Source organism: Theropithecus gelada, chromosome 17 (assembly GCF_003255815.1).
Source record: "Theropithecus gelada isolate Dixy chromosome 17, Tgel_1.0, whole genome shotgun sequence".
In the NCBI taxonomy this organism is placed as follows: Eukaryota; Metazoa; Chordata; class Mammalia; order Primates; family Cercopithecidae; genus Theropithecus; species Theropithecus gelada.
Window position 1 is genome coordinate 70040634 of NC_037685.1, and position 22228 is coordinate 70062861.

Below are 22228 nucleotides of genomic sequence, written 5' to 3' on the forward strand. Positions count from 1 at the left end.
AAAAAAAAAAAAAAAAAAAAAAAAAAAAAAAAAAAAAAAAAAAAAGCTGACATCCCCATTTCTCTAGGAAACAGAAGAGCCTTCAGTGACAGAAGGAGCATAATCTTCCAGGAGGGAGGCCAGTTTAGGCTGTGTGAAAGGGCTTCAGTGTATCTTAACCACCCTCAGACCTAGTAGCACAGTACTAGGCTAGATTGCACTGTTTATTCAGACCAGCTTTTCTGTTTTTTTTCTTTTTTTTTGAGACGGAGTCTCGCTCTGTTGCCCAGTCTGGAGTGCAGTGGCAGGATCTCGGCTCACTGCAAGGGCCGCCTCCCGGGTTCACGCCGTTCTCCTGCCTCAGCCCCCTGAGTAGCTGGGAGTACAGGCGCCCGCCACCTCGCCCGGCTAATTTTTGTATTTTTAGTAGAGACGGGGTTTCACCGTGTTAGCCAGGATGGTCTCGATCTCCTGACCTCGTAATCTGCCCGCCTTGGCCTCCCAAAGTGCTGGGATTACAGGCTTGAGCCACTGCGCCCGGCCCAGACCAGCTTTTCTTTGCCTCAGAGATTCGCTTAATGATACAAGGTATCTCAAACCTTGAAAGATAATTTTTAACTAGGAAGTAACCTATTTGTAAGAATGATTTTTAGCAAGTGGTTCTAACTGGCATGTGTTTTCTGGCCTTAGGGAGCTACAAAATTGTTTCAAGAGGAAACAAATGGACCTAAAAACAAATGACTGGTCATCGTGGTTGAGAGGCTTACGTGTGAAGGGAACTTGTTTAAAAGTGCCATGATTTTATTAACCCATACATCATCGAAACCTCTCTGTAACGGTGGAATAGGTGTCATTTTTAAAAAGCTAGAAAAAAAGTACTTATATTTCATTACAAGATTTTATGTCATTTTAACATGTGAAACCTTTTTGATGGTTTACAACCAAATGTTTCTATTTTTACACACAAATGTTTATTTAATATGGCATTTTCTCTGTATCTACTGTCAGGTATGCAGCATGATCTTATATAGTAAGACTGTTTTGAACATGAGGATTATGGAAGAAGCAGACCCACAGTTCATGGTTAAACCTCATCTATTAGAAAAATAAAGAAAAAATTAACGGGTAGTCCTAGTTGAAATAAATAGTGAAAATCACCATGTAAAGAAATGTATATTGATGCTAAAAAGTAAACATTTCCCTTTAATGGAAATTTAAATTAACCAACAGTGTTAGATTTTGGTGAAAGATGCACAGATATATAACTCCAATGCAAACTGTTTTTGTTTCTGTTTTCTTCTTTTTTCTTTCTGTTTTCTTCTTTAAAGCTCACTTTGAGTGGCCTTGCATTTGGTAGTCTCCCTGGCTCAAATGTTCCTACCCCCTTTCCCTACTTAAACGAATTTCTCCCTGTTTGGAGACTCGGATTCAGCACATTCTCATCATGGGAACCATTACTGACTAATGGGAAGTGACTTCATGCGCCCCTACCCACCAGAATCCTGTGAGTGTATCATGTGTGGGGATTTCAGCAGTGTGTTCTGGCCTGTCTTCCCTTTAGGGACTATGTCACCTTCATTTTTGTATCTGCCACCCCTAATACAGACCCTTGAATGTGGCAAATTTTCAAGGTTTGTTGAATTGAATAAATCAATCAACGGATTTAGCTTTTGGACAATCAGGAACCCAAGAAGGTCTCAAAGCTTTTGTTATTTTAATGCTAGATAGATGGAGTGCACATGTTTTTATTATTTAGATTCTTTTAATTACAAATAGCATCTGAGACATCCAAAGGAAAGAACAAAACAATGTTAGTATATTTCTCTAAAATCTATGGCAAAGTGAATGTTGCTAGACATTATCCACCATCCATAAAACTACCAGAAAACTTTGTTTTGATCTGTGATGTACATACCAGTTCTAAAGTATTACTTGTAAGCTGAAACTAATAGTAAATTAAAACTAAGTGACTGTCAAGAATGTTACAAGATAATAGGATACAGCAGTGAAGGAAACAGCCTAGATCAGTGCGCCGTATGTGATAGATGAGGTCTTCATTGAATACTTATTAGAGTTGAATGGAAGCCTGAGAGACTGCCTCATGTATCTGGACTAATACACAGACTGGTGTGATTGAAGTGAAGGGCTGGTGTGGAGACACCCAAGGGGAATGAGACTGGGAATGTAAAGAAATAAGTGATGAGGTTTTCATGTGGTGTTCTAAGGTTTTAGACTTTATCCTCAAGTCAATATGGAGTTAGTTAAGGGTTTTCAAATGGAAATAGTATGATGTAAGCTTAGGAAGTTTTAGGAAGATTGCTGGGGAGTTAATCGGAGGTTGGATGGGGGTGAAGAGAAGAATATGAAACGGGAGGCAGATACACCAGGTAGAAAGCCATTGAAGAAAGATAAGGATGCTGTTGTGGCGAAGAAAAGAGGGTGTGAATTCCAGAGAGGCTGAGGACTTGGTGGCTGATTAGATATGGGAGTGACTGAATGACAGAAGCAGGTTTGACTCCTCATGTTCTGTTCTGGTAGCTGAAAGGAAGAAAACACTGTTTTCTGCAGTGTGGAACACAAAAGGAGAAACAGTTTTGCAGGAAAAACTAATGAGGAGATCAGCTTTGGACATATGTAATTTTCAGGTGCTGGCGAGACATCTAGACAGACATGTGCAATGGAAAGGGGATGATGGGGCTGGGAGCAGTGGCTCACACCTGTAATCTCAGCACTTTGGGAGGCCGAGGTGGGTGGATCACCTGAGGTCAGGAGTTCAAGAGCAGGCTGGGCAACATGGTGAAACCCCATCTCACTAAAACATACAAAATTAGCCAGGCGTAGTGGCACACGCCTGTGGTCCCAGCTACTTGGGAGGTTGAGGCAGGAGAATCGCTTGAACCTGGGAGGTAGAGGTTGCAGTGAGCTGAGATCATGCCACTGCATTCCAGCCTGGGCGACAGAGTGAGACTCCATCTCAAAAAAAAAAAAAAAAAAAGAAAAAAAAAAGGAAAGGAAAGGGGTTGATCTTGGTTTAGAGATGAGAAAAATGGTCTGGATGAGTCTACAGATTTTAGAGTGATCTATGTACAAGAGGGTGCGGGAGCGTGAGAATAGATAAATTCAGTCAGATGCAGAGTATGAGACCAGCCTATCTCTGAGTGCAGAGCTCTGGAGGCCAACAATAACAAAGGGATTCCTTGAGAAAGAGAAGCCCATGAAGGAAACGGAAATGAGACATCCAGAAAGCCCAAAAGTGTAAAGTCACATTGTTAAGATAATAGATTCTGGGGTGAGACAGATGAAGTTTTTAACTTCAGGTCCAGAAATACTAGCTGTATTGCACTCGAGAAGGTAACTAACTTTCCTAATGCCTCGTTTCCTGATTTCAAAATAGGCATGATAACAGTATCTATCTCAGGGGCGGGCGCAGTGGCTCAAGCCTGTAATCCCAGCACTTTGGGAGGCCGAGACGGGTGGATCACAAGGTCAGAAGATCGAGACCATCCTGGCTAACACGGTGAAACCCCATCTCTACTAAAAAATACAAAAAACTAGCCAGGCGTGGTGGCGGGCGCCTGTAGTCCCAGCTACTCGGGAGGCTGAGGCAGGAGAATGGCATGAACCTGAAAGGCGGAGCTTGCAGTGAGCTGAGATCCGGCCACTGCACTCCAGCCTGGGCGACAGAGCGAGACTCCATCTCACAAAAAAAAAAACCAGTATCCATCTCAGAATATTCATGTGGGAAGTAAGTAATATCATATATTATCATATATACAGAATGCTTGGCAATGTCCAGTCCACAGTAAGTACACAATAATTGCTGTTGGTGGAGGCAGTATCAGTAGAAACAGAAATGGTAGAGTAGTAGCAGCAATCATCATCATCATCATCATCATCATCACTATTTTGTTAAGAAAGTTTTAAAATTATTGAATATAATTTTAAAAACAGGAAAATACTGGAAAAAGATAAAGGAAGACAAGTGCCTGAAACTGCTCCATGGATTTAATAACTTACATTTGTTCGGTGGCCTCGATAAACCCAATTTTAATGGGACAGGAGACCTACTGGCATACCAATAAAGTGTTAAGGAACCAAGAGTGATTATGTAGAGTCCTCTTTTGACTTGCATGGGAAGGAGAAAAATATAGCAACAGTTCGGTATAGCATGCTCAGCATGTTCCTGCCTCATTCCAACATGGCTCTTCATGAAGCCCAATCATTCCACCTATAGTTGACTTCTTTTGTCCATACTGTTCTTCCTAGAAAGTATGAGCTCACCCTGATCATCCTTCTCTCTAAGACTCAACCAAACTGCCAGCTTTTCTCCAGGAAGTCTCCTCTCAACTCCCCCTTTTTCACTGGCTCTTCCGTGGTCACTCCTTTAGCACGTGCCCCTGAGCCACCCTCACATCACCCAGTACGGAGAGCCTTAAAAGTAGTCATCTGCTTCCCAGACAGATTTTACACGATGGTTCTAAGAGCGAGGATTCCTTTCTGGTATTATTTGGTTATATAGTGAATGATTGGAATTTGTTTTACTGATAATGATAAAGTAGTTGGAACACATGGCGTAATTTATTTAATTAAATTAATTAATTAATTAATTAATTAATTTATTTATTTTTTTGAGACAGAGTCTTGCTCTGTCACCCAGGCTGGAGTGCAGTGGCGTGATCTCGGCTCACTGCAACCTCTGCCTCCCAGGTTCACACCATTCTCCTGCCTCAGCCTCCCGAGTAGCTGGGACTACAGGCAGGCACCCGCCACCATGCCCAGCTAATTTTTTGTATCTTTAGTAGAGACGGGGTTTCGCTGTGTTAGCCAGGATGGTCTTGAACTCCTGACCTTGAACTCCAAGGTGATCCACCCGCCTTGGCCTCCCAAAGTGCTGGGATTATAGGCGTGAGCCACTGTGCCCGGCCTCACATGGCATAATTTAAAGTTGCTTTTTTCATTAACTTAGAACATGTGATATTGATATCAGAACCTCACATTTACATACATAGCTAAGGCATGAGAGCCTTCAGAGAACAGCACTGCCTACTGATGCTAGCAAAATAATTTCTTTTAATTGAGAGTGGCTTGCATTTAAGTTTCTTTAAAATAAATACAACCATTTGAAATTGTATAACCATTCAAAACCAAAAATTTCATAGTTTTAGAAGAACTTTTCATTGTGTTTTATAAGTTCTAAAGAAACATTGAGTTATGAATCATAATAATCTATTTTAGGATATTCTCAATATGTTTTGTATTAAATAAATAAGTAATGTAAGTGGTAGAATAAGTTTGCTCAAATAGGCTGCGGAGAAAAAGTTATTTAATAAAACATTTCATTTTATACTGTATTTTCATGTTCGAGGTATATGTTACTTCAGTTTATAAACATTAAAGACTTGTAGTGAGGGAAAAAATGAGAACGTGATAGTAAACTGAGATTTTGAACAGGCACATTTTCAAGCAGTACTTTAGCAATATGTACACTATTAGGAGCTCTAGCTTCTGAAATGAAGTTTAACATACATTAATTGTTGAGGTGATTAATTGCAGCTAGTAGATGAATTTAATGATCATGTTGCTCTCTCTGTTATATTCTTCATTGGAAGAACAAAAGAGACAAAGGAAATTATTTGCAATCATTATTTCTCATAAGAAAAGAAATAAATCATTCTGTATTCTGTTCTCTGATTTCATTATAGCACCTGTCATGATGAAAAATTTACTACAGTGCTGTTGGCCCTGTGGGCATCACTTAATGTTGATCATAATTAAAATTTTAATTGCAAATAGAAATACAGTGTATGTTATCACTTTAAAAAAATAATTGTATGCTTGTTTATTAAAGTTGCAGGAAACTTTTATTCATAACATTAATTTGGAAGCTTGCCCTTTTATTAGTGGTTACTGTTAGAAGAAGATAAGAATCAGGACTTGCTCACTACTCTTGACTCCTTTTCTTCACAAATAATGATGAGGAAGATAGTTTTTTCTGGAAAGCGAAGAATAAGTTTGACTATTCAACAATGCAACCCTCTGTGTAGGTGCAGATGACAGACCCACACACAAACGTCCATAGTAATATTAGAGTATGTATACTTTTGCCTTATACTCATTGATTTTAAATCCTTACCTTATAAGGTATTTATCACCATGTTACAATGTGGGAAACTAAGGCACAAAGAATAAATATCTCACATCAGACAGAGTAATTGGCAGAGCTGGAATTCAAACCCTGCAAAACACACGTTTCTTCCGCTGAAACACACTGCCTCTTAAGACAATATGACCACGAGAAGCAAGTGAGGTTCATGCATGCCCGATTCAGCACGAGAAGGGGCAGTGAGGGAACCAGTGTTAGACATTCAGAAATATGAAGTTAAGTAGATGCCGGGAGTACCCTGTGCTCTCTTAACATATTTTCAAATATGGAAGAAATCAGTACATCCAGCAAGTCACAAACCATCAGAATTTCTCCCTAATGAAGCCTTCATATGTAGCTAATGTCAGTCACTGAATGACTACAAAATGAGTGCTCAATAAATTTTTCTCAAAAAGCCATGAACAGGGACAATTGAGAACAGCCCTCAACTCAAGGTGTGGACTGCTGTTGACTCCAGCAAGTCATCGTAAGGAGCGAATTAAGGTGCTAGAGACACTTAGTTTTAGCTTTTTCCAGACACATCACAAATCGCAGATAGTTATAACTTTAATAGCACTTTAGTTAATGGGCTCCTGGACTCTTACCTGTTTGAAAGTGTTGTTTTCATTCCCTTACTTGAGTTGAAGCAGCTGTTCTCATCAGTCATAGAAAGTAATCCTTATGAATCTGTGGCTCTAGGTGTGCATTTTTATGAGGGTGTGAAAGTGGGAATCATTTAATCAGTACACCTGTGGAAAACTTTCCAAAGCCTAAGTGTGTAAATCTGTGGCTTAAGTGTAATATGCTTGTCTGGAGAAAAAGGAGGCACTGAGGCTTTTCCATGTACTTTTTTGTCATTCATCTGATAAATATTGACAATGAAAAAAAATGCCTGTCGAGCAGAGGCTGGAAAAGCACTATGAGTAAACAACGGAACATGTGTTTTGAATGACTGAAGGCAAAGTAGCATCTAAATTATTGAAGGCAAAGTAGCATCTAAATTACAATAATAATTAGACAGTCATTTTCCCATCTGTCAACATTTCTTCCTTACACTGCTCTTCAACTATTCAAGTTTTAAGTATCTCTACCAGGTATTGAGCCTATCTTTCCAGGTCCTATTTATCAAAAATAGTTTAGAGAACAATTTAGAAAAGATGAATAAAGATGTATGCAACTACAAGGGTTCTGTAAAAATATGCACTTGCAATATCTAATAATGAGTATTACTGCTGTATTTTGTGAGGCAGAATTCCCTAATTTATATGGTCCAGGGATTATGAAAGTGAGAATGAGATCAGATTCCCCGTATAGAGAAATTGGATGGACTAGAAAGCATACGGGAATGTGAATTTGGCACAGGGGGCAAATAACAGCTAGCTGTGAGGAGCTCCCTGGCACTATCGATTTTGGGGTCTTCTATGGTCCTTAGATACAAATCAGGTTGTAGCTGGGTTTTTCCCAATGATAATTTCAAATGTGACAGTCTGTGATATTCTTAACCTTTTACACGTGTCTATTTGCTTTCCAGATTTCAAATGTCTCATTGCATTTGTCCTCTTTCCTGTTTTCTTTGTTCTTGAGGAATTATGCTATTGTATTGTTTACTGGACTGTAATTTTTGGTGGGGCTTCCAAATGGGGTAGAACTATCAATGGTAACCTTTTTGTACTTTTCTAATCATGAGCCTCAAACCTTGTCTTTCCTGCACTACAATAGTCCTCTCAATGAATTTTGAGACTTAAATTAGGAATTAACTTGGTTCCCTATATTCTACAGAACCAACAACACGTTTGAATTATTGCAGTCATTAAATAATCATCAAATTGAGCAATCCCATTGTTGCTTGGGATGGCTCAATAGCAAGGTCTGAACCAGAATTTCTGCAATAATTTAGGCATTGAACTAGGACAATAATACTGTTAGCACTGTATGGGTCTAAAACTCAACATACCTGGCAAACTGTTCTATATGGATCACTGGTAAGAAGGCGCATGTAAGCAAAACAAACTCCTGATGGACAAAATTGATGTTACTAAATCTATGCTCCAGCTCATCCACCTTTCTGACATGCATACCCCTATGTGAGGGTCTCCTGGCATCCAAATATACACTTGAGATATACAACTCAGGGATGCTCAAGTCAACTTTATGCTTGGCATATTTGAGTAAGTTTTCTACCCAGGTTTTTCTCATTCTGTATAGTACATTCCTTACCATTATGCTATTTTAAAATATATATAGCTAGATATATATACACACACATACATATATATGTATATATATGTATAGTATGTGGCAAGATTTCTTGTATTTGCCTTACTCTGAGCCTATAGAATTTAGTTTGTCTCATTATTTCAGGCCCCCAGCAAATTTCAAGATTAATATTAGGATGAGAATAGAGAGTTTCCCAAAAGAGGGATCACTAACAACTGACATGACAGCTAACAGTTCACAGTAATGGATGAAAGAAAAAAATCTACTTTAAAACAAGCCTAGAATCTTAAATGGTATGAGGGAGACTACGTAGTGCAAGTACAGAAAGTCTTGTACTTCTCAATAAGCCAAGAGGCATCACTTGATCACAGAGCAGTGTAATAACAGCTGTTGATAATTGTGTTCTGGAGTCATGAAGCCTGTGTGCCCCACCCCTAAACCACTATAGCAGCCTTTGCTCTCCACTAGCTTAATCCTTACTGAATAGAACAATAAAGCTCTCTTTCTTTGTCATTTCTCCCACTATATCATGTGCTTGCCTTCTATGTCTGCATCCCTAGCATCAGCATAGCTCCAAGCCTATAATATCTACTCTCAGTGATTTGTAGGGTGAATGGATTAATGAGATGACTATGTGTACATTATATATATAAGTGCATTCATAGGTATATATGTTTTATATAAATCATTACAGGTAAATATTGATGAGAATCAGTAAACTACTTTTGAAACAAAATAAATAAAAACAAAGCCCCCTAATTCTCATGGGAATGAATGGGGAGAGGTGGAAAAAAGATAAAATGAATAAACACAAAGATATTTTTGAATTTAAAAAGTGTCAGCTAAGAATATAAACAACTAACATTTGTTAAGTCAGAAGAAAAGCATCTAAAATATTCTGTTGTTATTACTCTAGTTTACAGATTGTTGGTAAATGCTTTTTTTTGTTTGTTTGTTTGTTTTTTTTTTTGAGACAGGGTCTGGTATGCATACCCAGGCTGGTATGCATTGGTGGGATCATAGCTCACAGCAGCCTCCAACTCCTGAGCTCAAGTGATCCTCCTGGCTCAGCCTCCATAGTAGTTGGGACTACTGGTGTACATCACCACACCCAGTTAACTTTTTTGTAGAGATGGTGTCTCACTATGTTGACCAGGCTGGTTGCAAATCTTAACTTTTCCTTTAATGACTCTAACTTGTTACTTAACTTTAAAAGCGCCAATTATTTTATTATTATTATTATTATTATTATTATTATTTTGAGATGGAGTTTTGTTCTTGTCAATCCAGGCTGGAGTGCAGTGGCACAATGTGAGCTCACTGCAACCTCTACCTCCCGTGTTCAAGCAATTTTCCTGCCTCAGTCTCCCAAGTAGCTGGGATTATAGGTGCCCACCACCACTCTTGGTCAAGTTTTATATTTGTAGTAGAGACAAGGTTTCACCATGTTGGCCAGGCTGGTCTTGAACTCCTGACCTCAGGTGATCCACCCGCCTTGGCCTCTCAAAGTGCTGGTATTACAGGCGTGAGCCACCGCGCCCAGCCAGCTCCAGTTATTTTATGGAAAACAGCGAACACTTTAGTGAGAATAGTACCACTTTCCTACCCAGGCAATTAGGCAGATTTTTCAACAGTAATTTCACTCACAGAGGCCATGATGCAATAACAAGTAATTGAAGCCATTATTTATGTGGTTTATAAACTAACATGACATTGAAGCTCACTGAATCACCTGTTTTGCACTAGAAGTCAAACAGTGTACATTCTTGTTCTTGTTTTCTCTAAAGCAAATGAATTCTTTCACATTAAAATATTAATTAGGAAGAATGATCCAATAATCCTCAAATATTAAGGTAATGTCTAACTGGAAAATAGAACTGTGAGGAACACACAAGTAGTATATAGAATAGAATCTGAAATAAATTGAGGATATTTACAAATTAACCAGATTCTAATCTGATTCAATTATTGTAAAATTATTTTGAAGTGTGTTTTTTAATAGTATAAATATACTAAGAAAGAAAAACTTTGCAGAGCATGCTGTTTATATTTTGTGAAATGTCTTCATAAAGAAGTTCCAAGCTAGCCTGCAAAACCCATCCTGAGACACATTTTCTTTAAATAAACTTTACTTGAACTTCTATCTCATCCTTAATAAAAGCTATGGGTATATTCAGTAACATCTCATCATATGCCTCTTTATTTTTCATTGTGGTATAATTGCTAATAAAGATAAAGAGGTTCTGTTTAATCAGTTCCCTAAAAACATCAGGTTTATTACAGTTTTTCCTATATGGTTTTGTCTTCTCTATTAAAATGCCCTCCTTTTCCCCCTCTGTTGACCTAAGAAGTCTAGGTTGGCACCGTAATCCACTGTTTTCAGGGATCACCATAGATTTTCCATAGAAAACAGTTGGCTTGTATTATTCGTTTGTTGTTGTTTTTTCCAGCATCTCAAGCTCACTGATTCTGTGAGCTTTCTGGTTTCAATCTGGCTTCTGCTTTCTGGTTTTCAATCTGATTGAAACCAGAAATCTCAGAGTCAGTGCTGGGTAATTATCAATATCCTGCCTGTTAGGGACAAGGTTAGGAATTTTCTCCCTGTGTGTATTTGACTTCCTCATCTCTCCTTGCTTCTTCCCTAGCTCCTCACAGCCAAGCCTCTGTTTTGTTCCCTGTGCTAAATTCACATTCCAGTATCATACCCTTTCTAGTGCATGTAATTTCTCTATTTGAGGAATTTGATCCCATTTCTTACTTTTATGATTTCTGTATTATATAAATTAGGGAATCCTGCCTCAGGGAACACAGTGAAAAATACTCATTATTGGATTTGCAAGTGCACATTTTTATGGAAATCTTATAGTTGTATTCATCTCTATTCATCTGTCCTAAATTGGTCTTTAGACCACTTATGCTAAGTAGGAACTCTAAAGATAGGCTCAATAACCGGAAGCTCTTTTTCTGCATAATAACATCTCAATCCTACTTTACCTTTTGATAAGGCTTGCAAAAAAGTTCATAAGTAGGGAAAACCTGTACACAATGAGGCTACTATTAATATGTCTCTGGCCTTTCCCAATGAAAGATTTGTAATGATGTATAGGTGTGTTGAGTATAAAGTGCAGTAAGGTTCTGCTCAAGATTTTGCCATAAGACATAAAAATGGCCACATTCCTACTCACAATATCCAAAGCACTTTTCGAAGCTGAAACTCTCTCCCTAGAAGTGACAGGGCCAGTGGGTGGGAGGCAGAGAGTGGAAGAGAACCAACCGTATGATTTTATGAATTGACTGCGGGGTAAATTACCTAAGAGGAAAGGTCTAAAGTAGGCAAAGATTATTGAAGTACCCATGATTAAAATTTTCTCTTCTACTAGAAGAATATTTTATGTCTCAAAGAGCCTCATTTATAGGAAACCTTGAAAAGATAAGCTTATGCATTTTTTAGGCTGAATAACTAATTAAGACAAGCTGCTCTGTACCTGACCAATGGCATTCAGGTGAGGGGATATGTCATTTAAGTCAGGAGGGAAGAAGTAAAATCGCTGAGTTGAATGGCTGCCATGTAGGGAGTGAGGGCTTTAAATGACCAAAAGAAGATTTAACTCTTCCAGGGAACAAATGAAGGTGTGGAGGAAGATTTTACCAAGACACAAGGTGCACAGAAACCATCTTTGGCAATTTGGCAGCATTTCCTGGGTCCTTGGTAGAGACTGGTGCAGAGTTCCAAACACTGGCCGGGTTGGAGCTTCCGAAGCCATCCAGATATTCTAGTGCAGACCTTGCTTACAAGCCTGGGCAGGTCAGCCCAGTTTCCCTTGTTTCGATACATTTAGTCCAGCGTCTGTACGTTCTATCAGGTATTTCCTTGTTTGAGTCCCAATCCCTACCTACCTTGCCCCCTATATTGGCAAAAGGTCCCAATCCCTGCCTACCTTGCCCCCTATATTGGCAAAAGGGAGGCAAGAGAGTAAGAAACAGAAGAAATATAGATGTTCCCCACAGTCTGACTCACTTTGTTATCATTAAGGTATTAAAAGATATTTATGAGATTTTCCTGTCTTAAGAATTTATTCTGAGAATTTTATATATTCCCAAAAGATAGTTATTCTATTATTCTTTGAGGGGTACTCATGGTCTGGTTTTCTCTGTGTGTGCATTTCCTCCTCTTATACAAATTTTCGGTTTCAGTTTCTTGAGGGCATAAAACTGATATATATATTTTTTATGTGTGTGTGTGTATTCATCTGTTGCCCTTATTCTCCAGATTGCCTGGTGAGTGTGTATATGTATAATATGTACACACAAATACACACACACATATATACACACACACACATTTATGTATTTTTTTTCTTGTCTATACAAATAACATAGAATTAAGTTTAGTTAGTTTTCATTTTCTAACTCGTTTGGTTCTCCAGTCAATAAAGGTATTTTCCAATACAACTTATTAATATTATTACCATAATCAGTTGAGATGCAAATCAATGACTCATAATTGTCTATCAGCTTTCTTCTAAAATTGATGAGTACAGAGCTGTTGTATTTATTGATATTCTCATGGGAAGTAGTTACTGATCAGGGTGAGGAAGAAGTTCAGACTAGGGAACAATGTGCTTTCAGAATTTTTATCTGTTTATCAGCCTTAAAGTTTATGTTGCAGCATTATCCTCTTTCCAAAACCCAGCTTAGTCCATGCTTCCCATACTGGTTGTTTTAATAGCTTCAGAAGCATTCTTCTTAGTAAGCCTTTAAATCCCTTATCAGAGCTGGGCAGATCGTAGGGTTCAAATATCCACAGGGAGTAAGATCCAACTGAAAACAGGAGGCCGACATAGCTCGTTGTACATTGTTGGTGATTTTAGCTGTGTTTTTTGGAACTGGTCAAAATCCTAACCTTTGTCTCTTCTGAGATCTGATCCCGCATTTGACTAATTAAAAAAAAAGGCTGGGGCACTATACCGTTAAGCTGCAAGAAAAGCAAAGCGTGTGTTCCAACAATAAATGTGGTCTGTCTGTGGAACGAATATACCAGCAGTCAGTTGTGTTTACCTGAACTTGTATTTTTCTTGGCATTCTACAAACTAACATGTTTATTTTGCCATTTGGATTAGGAAATGGAAATGACATGAACCAGAATTTGTATTGCTGGTAGGGAATAAATTTTTAAATTTTATTTGGATTTGTTCCTCAAGATTATGACATGCATTTCTAACTATTACTGTCAAATATGACAAATGAAAATTATGTGGCCTGCATGTGATTGATACTACACAGGCTCTCTGCTCGTATCTGTGTTTTGAATGGTTTGTACTCAAAGCTAACTTGTCCTAAAATATGTGCTGTAGATCAGAGTCTTAACATGATGCCTTAAGACACAGGTTCCCTACTGAAAGGAGATTGAGAAATGCTGTGTGCTCCAGTCCCTTCCTTAGACTTGCTCAGTGCATATTCACATATTAAAGTCCCTAGGAATTACTGCAGGTAAGAATTTTGTTTACATAGCTTAATCCAGTTTATTTCTCCCTTAGTTAACATAGAGTGATTTTTTATAAATGTAATACCTATTAACTACCAGGAAAAATAAGATTCAAAAAAAATTATTTGGGGAAGTGCTTTCCCAAATTGTTCAATGGAGAAACATGTAAAAGATGCTGTGTGTTCTATGTTTTTGGAGAGGAAGGCATTTTTGTTCTTTGTAAGAACAAGGTAAGGCTGTGCATGCATGTGTGTGCAGGTGCATGTGTGTGTACTCACAAGCACGTGTGCATTGGGAACATGTAGTATTTCTCTTTTGAGCTACAATAAAGACACGGAAGTCTGGATAATTTGTGTTCAGTGCCCAGCCTTGTCTATCTGCAGTTACCTTAGGAAGCCTTTCTGTTTTGTGCTCTCAGCTCTAACATGGTTTGGTGAAGCCTAATCTGCTTAAAACATCTAACATGGAAATCATTGCCCACATATTTGATTTCATACTGAAATCCAAATCATGCATACAATATCAAACTTTGACACAGTTTGGTGCATTGCTCAAGATCCCTCCTCACCTCTAACTTCCCAAAGGATTAGCCATAAATTTTGACAGTAGGAAAATTACTGGCTCAACTACTTTCTGCAACAAGAGAATAAACACTTCCTACAGGCAACTTTTCCACATCAATGATGGACTTGAAAATTTCTGCATATTTATGTAAGAAGAGGAGGCAGGTTTATCATTTGATCATATATATTCTCAATTCGATTTATAGGAAAATATGAATTACCAAGAAAAGTCAGATCATAGGTTCATGTTAGGTTATAAATGTTGCTATACCACAATATAACAAGTACAGACCACGGTTTCTCAACACCAGTGCTATTGACATTTGGGGCCAGATAATGCTAATGCTTTGTGTGTGTGTTGAGCGGGAGGGTCTGACTCTCCTGTGCGTTGTGGGATCTGTAGCTCCCTGACCCCTACCCATTAGATGTCAGTAACACCCCCTGCCTTGCCCCCCCCTCCACTTGTGACAACCAAAACTGTCTCCAGACATTGCCAAACATTCCTCAAAGGGCAAAATTATTGCCCTTTCTCCAATAACTACTGGTTTAGACCTTATTAATCATTGTAAAGTCAATGTATTTGCTTTCCAAGTCTGCTCTTTAAAAAGTTTCTGCGTGCAATTAATATGAATTCTCTGTAGTAACCATTGTCTCAAATCCTCAGCATATTCAAAAATGCCACCTGCATCATATATTAACCAAGTGCAGCAAAAGGTAGTTTATCTTGGCCTAGGAGAAAAATTTTGTCACACTGATCCTCATTTTCTTCCTAAGTTGAAAGAGAGAGAAGGAAAGGGGTAGGGCCTAACTTTAACCTGTACGTAGTATGCATTTGGATTTTGGCTAAATAGTGGCTTAGGACCAAAACTCCTCCAAAAAATTTATTCATCATTTATTTATTTATTTATTTATTTATTTTTTTATTTTTTTGAGACAGAGTCTCGCTGTGTCACCCAGGCTGGAGTGCAGTGGCGTGATCTCGGCTCACTGCAAGCTCCGCCTCCCGGGTTCACGCCATTCTCCTGCCTCAGCCTCCGAGTAGCTGGGACTACAGGCACCCACCACCTCGCCCGGCTAGTTTTTTTGTATTTTTAGTAGAGACGGGGTTTCACTGTGTTAGCCAGGATGGTCTCGATCTCCTGACCTCGTGATCCACCCGCCTCGGCCTCCCAAAGTGCTGGGATTACAGGTTTGAGCCACCGCGCCCGGCCTCATCATTTATTTTTACTAATCAAAATAATGGACTCTTTGAGTACCTCTGATATGGTTTGGCTTTGTGTCCCCACCCAAACCTCATCTTGTAGCTCCCATAATTCCCACGTGTTGTTGGGGGGACCAGGTGGGAGGTACCTGAATCTTGAGGACGGGTCTTTCCCATGCTGTTCTTGTGACAGCGAATGGATCTCACGAGGATGGTTTTAAAAATGGGAGTGAGACTTACCTATGAGTGAGATTCATGTGTTATGTGTTTTTCTGTGCCTAGCTTATTTTACTTAACATAATGACTTCCAGTACCAACCATATTGCTGCAAATGGCAAGAGTTCATTCTTTTTTATGGCTGAATGATACTCTACTATGTATATAGAACACGTTTTCTTTATCCATTCATCCATAGATGAACACTTAAATTGATTCCATATCTTGGCTATTGTGAATATTTCTGCAGTAGACTTGGGAGTGCAGATATCTCTTCAATACACTGATTTCCTTTCTTTTGGGTATATACCTACCAGTGGGATAATTGGGGTCATATGGTAGTTCTGCTTTTAGCCATGCTGTTTTCTTTTTCCTTTTTTCTTTTTGAGATGAAGTCTCTGTCACCTAGGCTGGAGTGCAGTGGTGCAAACTCAGCTCACTGCAACCTCCACCTCGGAGATTCAAGCTGTTCTCCTGCCTCAGCCTCCCAAGTAGCTGGTATTACAGGCACCCACAACCACACCTGACTGATTTTTGTACTCTTCAGTAGAGATGGGATTTTGCCATATTGGCCAGACTGATCTTGAACTCCTGACTCTTAGGCGATCTGCCCGCCTTGAGCCTCCCAAAGCCATCCTGTTTTCTGTAGTGGCTGCACTATACTTTACATTTCCACTAACAATTCTACCACAGTTTTGTTTTGTTTTGTTTTGTTTTTCATCCATGGATAGGCACTGAGGTTGATTCCATGTCTTGGCCATTGTGAATAACGCTGCTGTGAACATGGGAATGTAGATATTCCTTCAATATCCTGATTTCATATTCTTTGAATATATACTCAGAAGTGGGATTGCTGGATCATATGACAGTTCTATCTTTTTTTTTTTTTTTTTGAGGAACTTCTGTATTGTTTTTCATAATGGCTGTACCGATTTACATTCCCATCAACAGTGTACAGGAATTCTCTTTACTCCACATCTTTGCCAACACTTGCTGTCTCCAAATCAGTATTTCTGAAAGCATGGTGCGAATTATGTCTCTCTATGTCCCGAGTTTCCTTTGTGAGCAGCCTGATTTTCCAGCTTATCTCCTCCTCCCCTTTTCCTTTCACAAACCCTGCAGAGCTCAACTCTTATTCCTGCCCACACACATGCTGCCCTGTCCTTCCCTGAATCAATTTTCTTGCAGTTCCTTCCTGTGGGAGGGGCCCATCCTCCATCCACCAACCCTTGCGCCAACCCTTTAATTGGGTCTTTCCAACCCAATGTGCTCCCCTCCCTCCTCTGAGCCCCAGGAGATTTCTGTTTAGCTTTTCACCTTACATGTTGTATTTAATGTATGTATAGCATTTGGTTTACCCTCCTTACTAGAGTCTACATTTCACAGAAAGGACTATATGTGAACCAACTTTACACTTCCTAACATATGTGCTTTTCATGGAAATCGTTCCAAAATATCAATTAAATAAAACTGTACATTGTCTAACTTTTATTTTCTAACAAGGACTGGAGCTCTAAGACCACACCAACTTGTTTTTCTACTTGCTTTGTGTGTGTGTATGTGTGCGTGTTTTCCTTTATGCAGCCAAATGTACAAAATGAACAGCTTTTGTATTAATCTGAGATAGTGAAATTAATGAGAAGGGCTGCTTTTGTAGCTCTGGCACAGTTCTAAAGGGATCAGAGCAATCACCAAGGGGTTCAACTAATTAAATAATACTACACCAAAGCTAAGCACCAAAGTTAGCTTTGCAAAACTAATCTGAAATAAATGAAAAGAAAATGTGAAAAACAAATGTATGACATTGATGCTATTTTACTCCATCCTCTCTTTGTCTCTGTCTCTGTCTGTCTCCCCCACACTGTCACTTCCCACCCTGCTTTCTCTTTCCCTCCTTCTCTCCTTCCTTTTTGACAGATATCAGTGACACATCTCGTTTAGCTTCTCACAGGATTAGCATCTAAGTAACCAGGTATAATGCAATATATGTCTTTTTAACTCTAGTAGTTTAAAACTTCCAAATCTTGATTTTGCTGCTGAAAACAAATAGAACTAAGAACATGTTCCTAACTTAGATTTTAAAAGCAATAATAACAAATTAAACTAAAATTATCTTCAGGAAGTTCCTATTTCTAATTTTCAATCTAATTTTCTGGGATTCTGAGTTACAATTCACTCACAGTATTTTAATTCATAGAATGGCTTTTCTTCTCCCACCCCACTCCAATCTCTTCATACTAACCATCAGATTTAAATTTTGGTCATAATGGAAAGAAGTCAGATTAAAAAAAATGTTTTCTTATTAACTGTCAGACGAAGGTACTTGTATTTTCCCTTTATATATTTTTGTCTCCTAATGTGGATATACCACATTTTCAAAAGATAATCCAAGATACAGTTCAGACTGTAATCCATGTTAATTGTAATGACAGTGTCTGTGTATGGTACTATTATACAAATAGGAATTAGAAAACAGCCTCACTTCACAGAGAATTAACTAAATGGTGCTAAACCGGTTACTCAAAGAGGTGGAGAAGTGTAGAGAACCACTGCTTTCCTTTAGCTCAGTCTCCTTTGGGGTGGGGGGAGAAGTCTGGCGCCACAAAAGGAATTATGCTCTGGTTTGAACAGAGACCTGAAGGCTATTAAGTTTATTTTAAGAATGTGTTGCCAGAGATCTAATAAATTTATTTGTAGCTTCAGGCAGTGCATGCATGAAATCTTGCTGCACCAGGTGTTTTGTTTTGTATCTTTTTCTCTTCCCTAGAGGAAGAAGAGGGTGTGGATCTTCTTGACGAACTTAACTCTTAGTAAAGCGGTAATTTTTTCTGTAACAGTATAGTATTTAAAACATTTTTTTAACTTCTATACAAGTGAAAAATAATTTAAAAAATTGTCTCTGGGCTGCTTTAAAGAAAATAAAGTAAGTCCTCCCAAATTATTTATACACATATAATTTTATTTAATTTTAAACACATTTTAAAATAATCTTAAGCTTAAGAACAGTATTTGAGATTACAGCCTGTTAAATGGAAAGATCACTAAACCAGGAGTGAAATCTCTGGGAATTCAAAATGCTTTGTAATCTTATTCACATCCCAACCTTTCTGAATCTTGGTAAAATGGAGCAGTGAGAAAAGACGGAATCCAGCATTCATTCTGCTCTAAAATGCTTGGCATCTGTTTGTATTATTCACCCACATAATAATTTCTTGAGTTAGTTTGTGTTCTTATTTAAAATACAGTGTTATACTTGCATGTTCAGGAAAAAATAATTCTCAGCCACTCGCATCACAGTGTTAAAATGACAAAATTAGCTTGTAATTTAGACCCCAAATGATAATCTAATAACCTGAATGTTGTAAATGAGAGTTCACCTTGCAATTATGCATTTGCTTTGTCCTTTGTCCTCTGTAGATATACACCTGAATTCCTTATCCTAAGCATGCATATCAACAGTACAGACATTCATTCCACTAAGTGTAAGCTTCTAATTAAGAAAGCACGGTGTTACTCAATTAAGTCAGGTTTGATGAAGGAAATACGCTTAAACCCTAGGTAAGGGGATGTAAATTCATGTTTCTTCCTTCCTTTTCCCCCCTTTCTGTTGCAGGGGATGAAAATAAACACATTCTTTTTATTTTATTTTATTATTTTATTTTTGAGTGGAGCTGGGGGAGGGGGCTGTGCTTAGAGAAATGCAGAGGATCCCTGCAGGCTCAGGCTTGCAGATTCCCATTCCAACCTGGCTGTGGCCTGATGATGCACATTATTCAGCCTAGAAGGAGGATTTTTCCTTCTGACTTCCCTGGATTTTGACTTTGGCTCCAAATTCATTCATCAAACCAGAGGGTCTTAAATCCTAGCTTGTGTTAATTTTTTATAAATCCATCTCAAATATTTGTTAACTGACTTTCATACCCTTTGCTTCATCATGTAATACTCATCATTTGAGGGCCTCGCTATTCACTAGAATCAGAGCTGATAGTAGAGGGAAACTTACTCGGATGACAGTTTTGCTTCTTTCCAGTAGCACTAATTTATAAATTAAGTTAAGCAAATTAGAATTAAGCTAGAGTAGCCTGCAAATAGGATAGTCACCTAAAGGTCGTCATCTGAAGACTCAGGGGAAGTATAGGAAGAATATTAGCAGGCTGCACTTGAATGCTACATCTACCACATACTACACCCCTGGGAACGTAAAGTGGCTAGTTTAATCTGACACTGATTTACCTCATGCATAGAATGTGGAAATACCTAAATTGCAGGGTTGCTGTGAGATGCATTGAGATAATGTGCATATTATCAAAATCACCCTGACCATGGTCCTCAATCTGTCCAGCTCTCCTCTGCAGGCGTTTTCAGAGTCCCCAAGGCTGAGCTGAATTCAGCCAGCTTATACCTACACTTGAGTTCCACTTGTTTTTGGTGAGTGTTATGGTTTCTCTTTTGTGTGTTTTGATTGTCCAATGCCTATATTATGCCAGTTCTGATTGGCCAAAGCCCATGCCACCGGTTGGCCAAGATGATGATGATGATGGAGCCTCACTCTGTCACCCAGGCTGGAATGCAGTGGTACGATCTCAGCTCACTGCAACCTCCGCCTCCCGGGTTCAAGTGATTCTCCTGCCTCAGCCTCTTGAGTAGCTGGGACTACAGGCGCATGCCACCACACCCGGCTAACTTTTGTATTTTTAGTAGAGACGGGGTTTCATCATGTTGGTCAGGCTGGTCTTGAACTCCTGACATTGTGATCTGCCCACCTTGGCCTCCCAAAGTGCTGGGATTACAGGCGTGAGCCACCACCACGTCTGGCCAGTCAAGATTATTTTTAATATCACTTCTGCCCCAAGGATAGGTGTTCTCCATAGTAAGCCCAGTTGCTCAACATCTGCACAGCTCTACTAGAAATCCTGTCCAGCTATGCCCAGCTCCTCCATAGGAGGAACCCTCCCTGTGGCCCCAGGAACCCCCAGGGGTGGGCCACATAGCTGTGTGGTGATCTTTTCCATTATTCTCTATTGAAGGAAAAGGGTATCCAAAAGTGTGCTGCTTGGCCCCTGGTGTGAAAAAAGAGACTAATTAGGCATCTGTTTAGATTTCCACAGCTGCTTTCTTTCCCTGGAATCCAAAAATACATCCAGGAGCCTGGGCAAGAATTAGAGATGAGAAAACTTACACTACATTTTGAATCCCTACACTCAGATGATTAAACTTTTGTATAGAGTCCATTGTTTTGCCTGACATCCATTTTCATTACCACAAGTTCTCTCTCCACAGGCTCCTTTATAGCCCAAGAAAATCAGCTTCCATGAGGTCTGTCACTCCAGTTTCCCATCTAAGGATAAGAAGACAGGAACCCCAGATGTGGGCTGTTGCTTAAACTGAGATCCTAGAATGAATTATCCTAAAATTCTCTAGTAGGATTAGGAGTGATTCTTCATTAGAATTCATCCCGTGTATATCACTTTCCTTTAGGCTAACAACAATCCTACAAATTTTCTTTGTATACCCTCAAATTACAGCAGGTAGCCATGCAGGAGCCAGTACACCCTTCACCCCCAAGCCACAGCTGTGTCTACATCCTAGTATTGTCGTGGCCAGGGACAGAGGCTGGAGGAAGGCCAGCGCTGCCCATCTGAGAATGCAGTGAGGGTTCCTTTCAATTCACACTCCTGAGCATATGCCAGAAAAGGGATTGATTAAAGGGAGATAAATTGTATGTGGGGTAAACATTTTTCTGCTTCTGTGCTCCTTTTTTTGTGTGTGTCCCCAAAGAAAAACCTATTGTGACTTTTACGGAATAAATACAGTTGATTTTAATTATTCAGCGTAGTTACGTTTCTGTAAAATCACAGTGAATACTGAATTAGCAAATACTGAAGCATTGCTCCTAGGGGAAATACAGGGTTAGGTTTCTATGGGCCTCTGGTCACATTTCATCAACCAATCAATTATAACCTTGTTTTATGTGTGTTTCTATTTAAAGACACCTTATTAGATATATGTTGTTGATTCATTAACACGGCACTTACAGCCTGAACAAAACGTATCTAGCACACAACTTTTCTTTGTAAGGCCCATCACAACCTTCTTGTTCTTAGGAACACCAGACAGTGCTTTAGCACTATGGTTGGCCGGGCGAGGTGGCTCAAGCCTGTAATCCCAGCACTTTGGGAGGCCGAGACGGGCGGATCACGAGGTCAGGAGATCGAGACCATCCTGGCTAACACGGTGAAACCCCGTCTCTACTAAAAAATACAAAAAACTAGCCGGGCGAAGTGGCGGGCGCCTGTGGTCCCAGCTACTCGGGAGGCTGAGGCAGGAGAATGGCGTGAACCCGGGAGGCGGAGCTTGCAGTGAGCTGAGATCCGGCCACCGCACTCCAGCCTGGGCGACAGAGCCAGACTCAGTCTCAAAAAAAA

General features: G+C 39.3%; 1 protein-coding gene across 1 annotated transcript in view; it reads left to right on the plus strand.

Annotated features, from left to right (window-relative positions):
• FREM2 (FRAS1 related extracellular matrix protein 2) overlaps nucleotides 1–22228 on the plus strand; it is a 178280-nt gene that overhangs the window by 50730 nt on the left and 105322 nt on the right. The gene's annotated exons all lie outside the window — the stretch shown is intronic.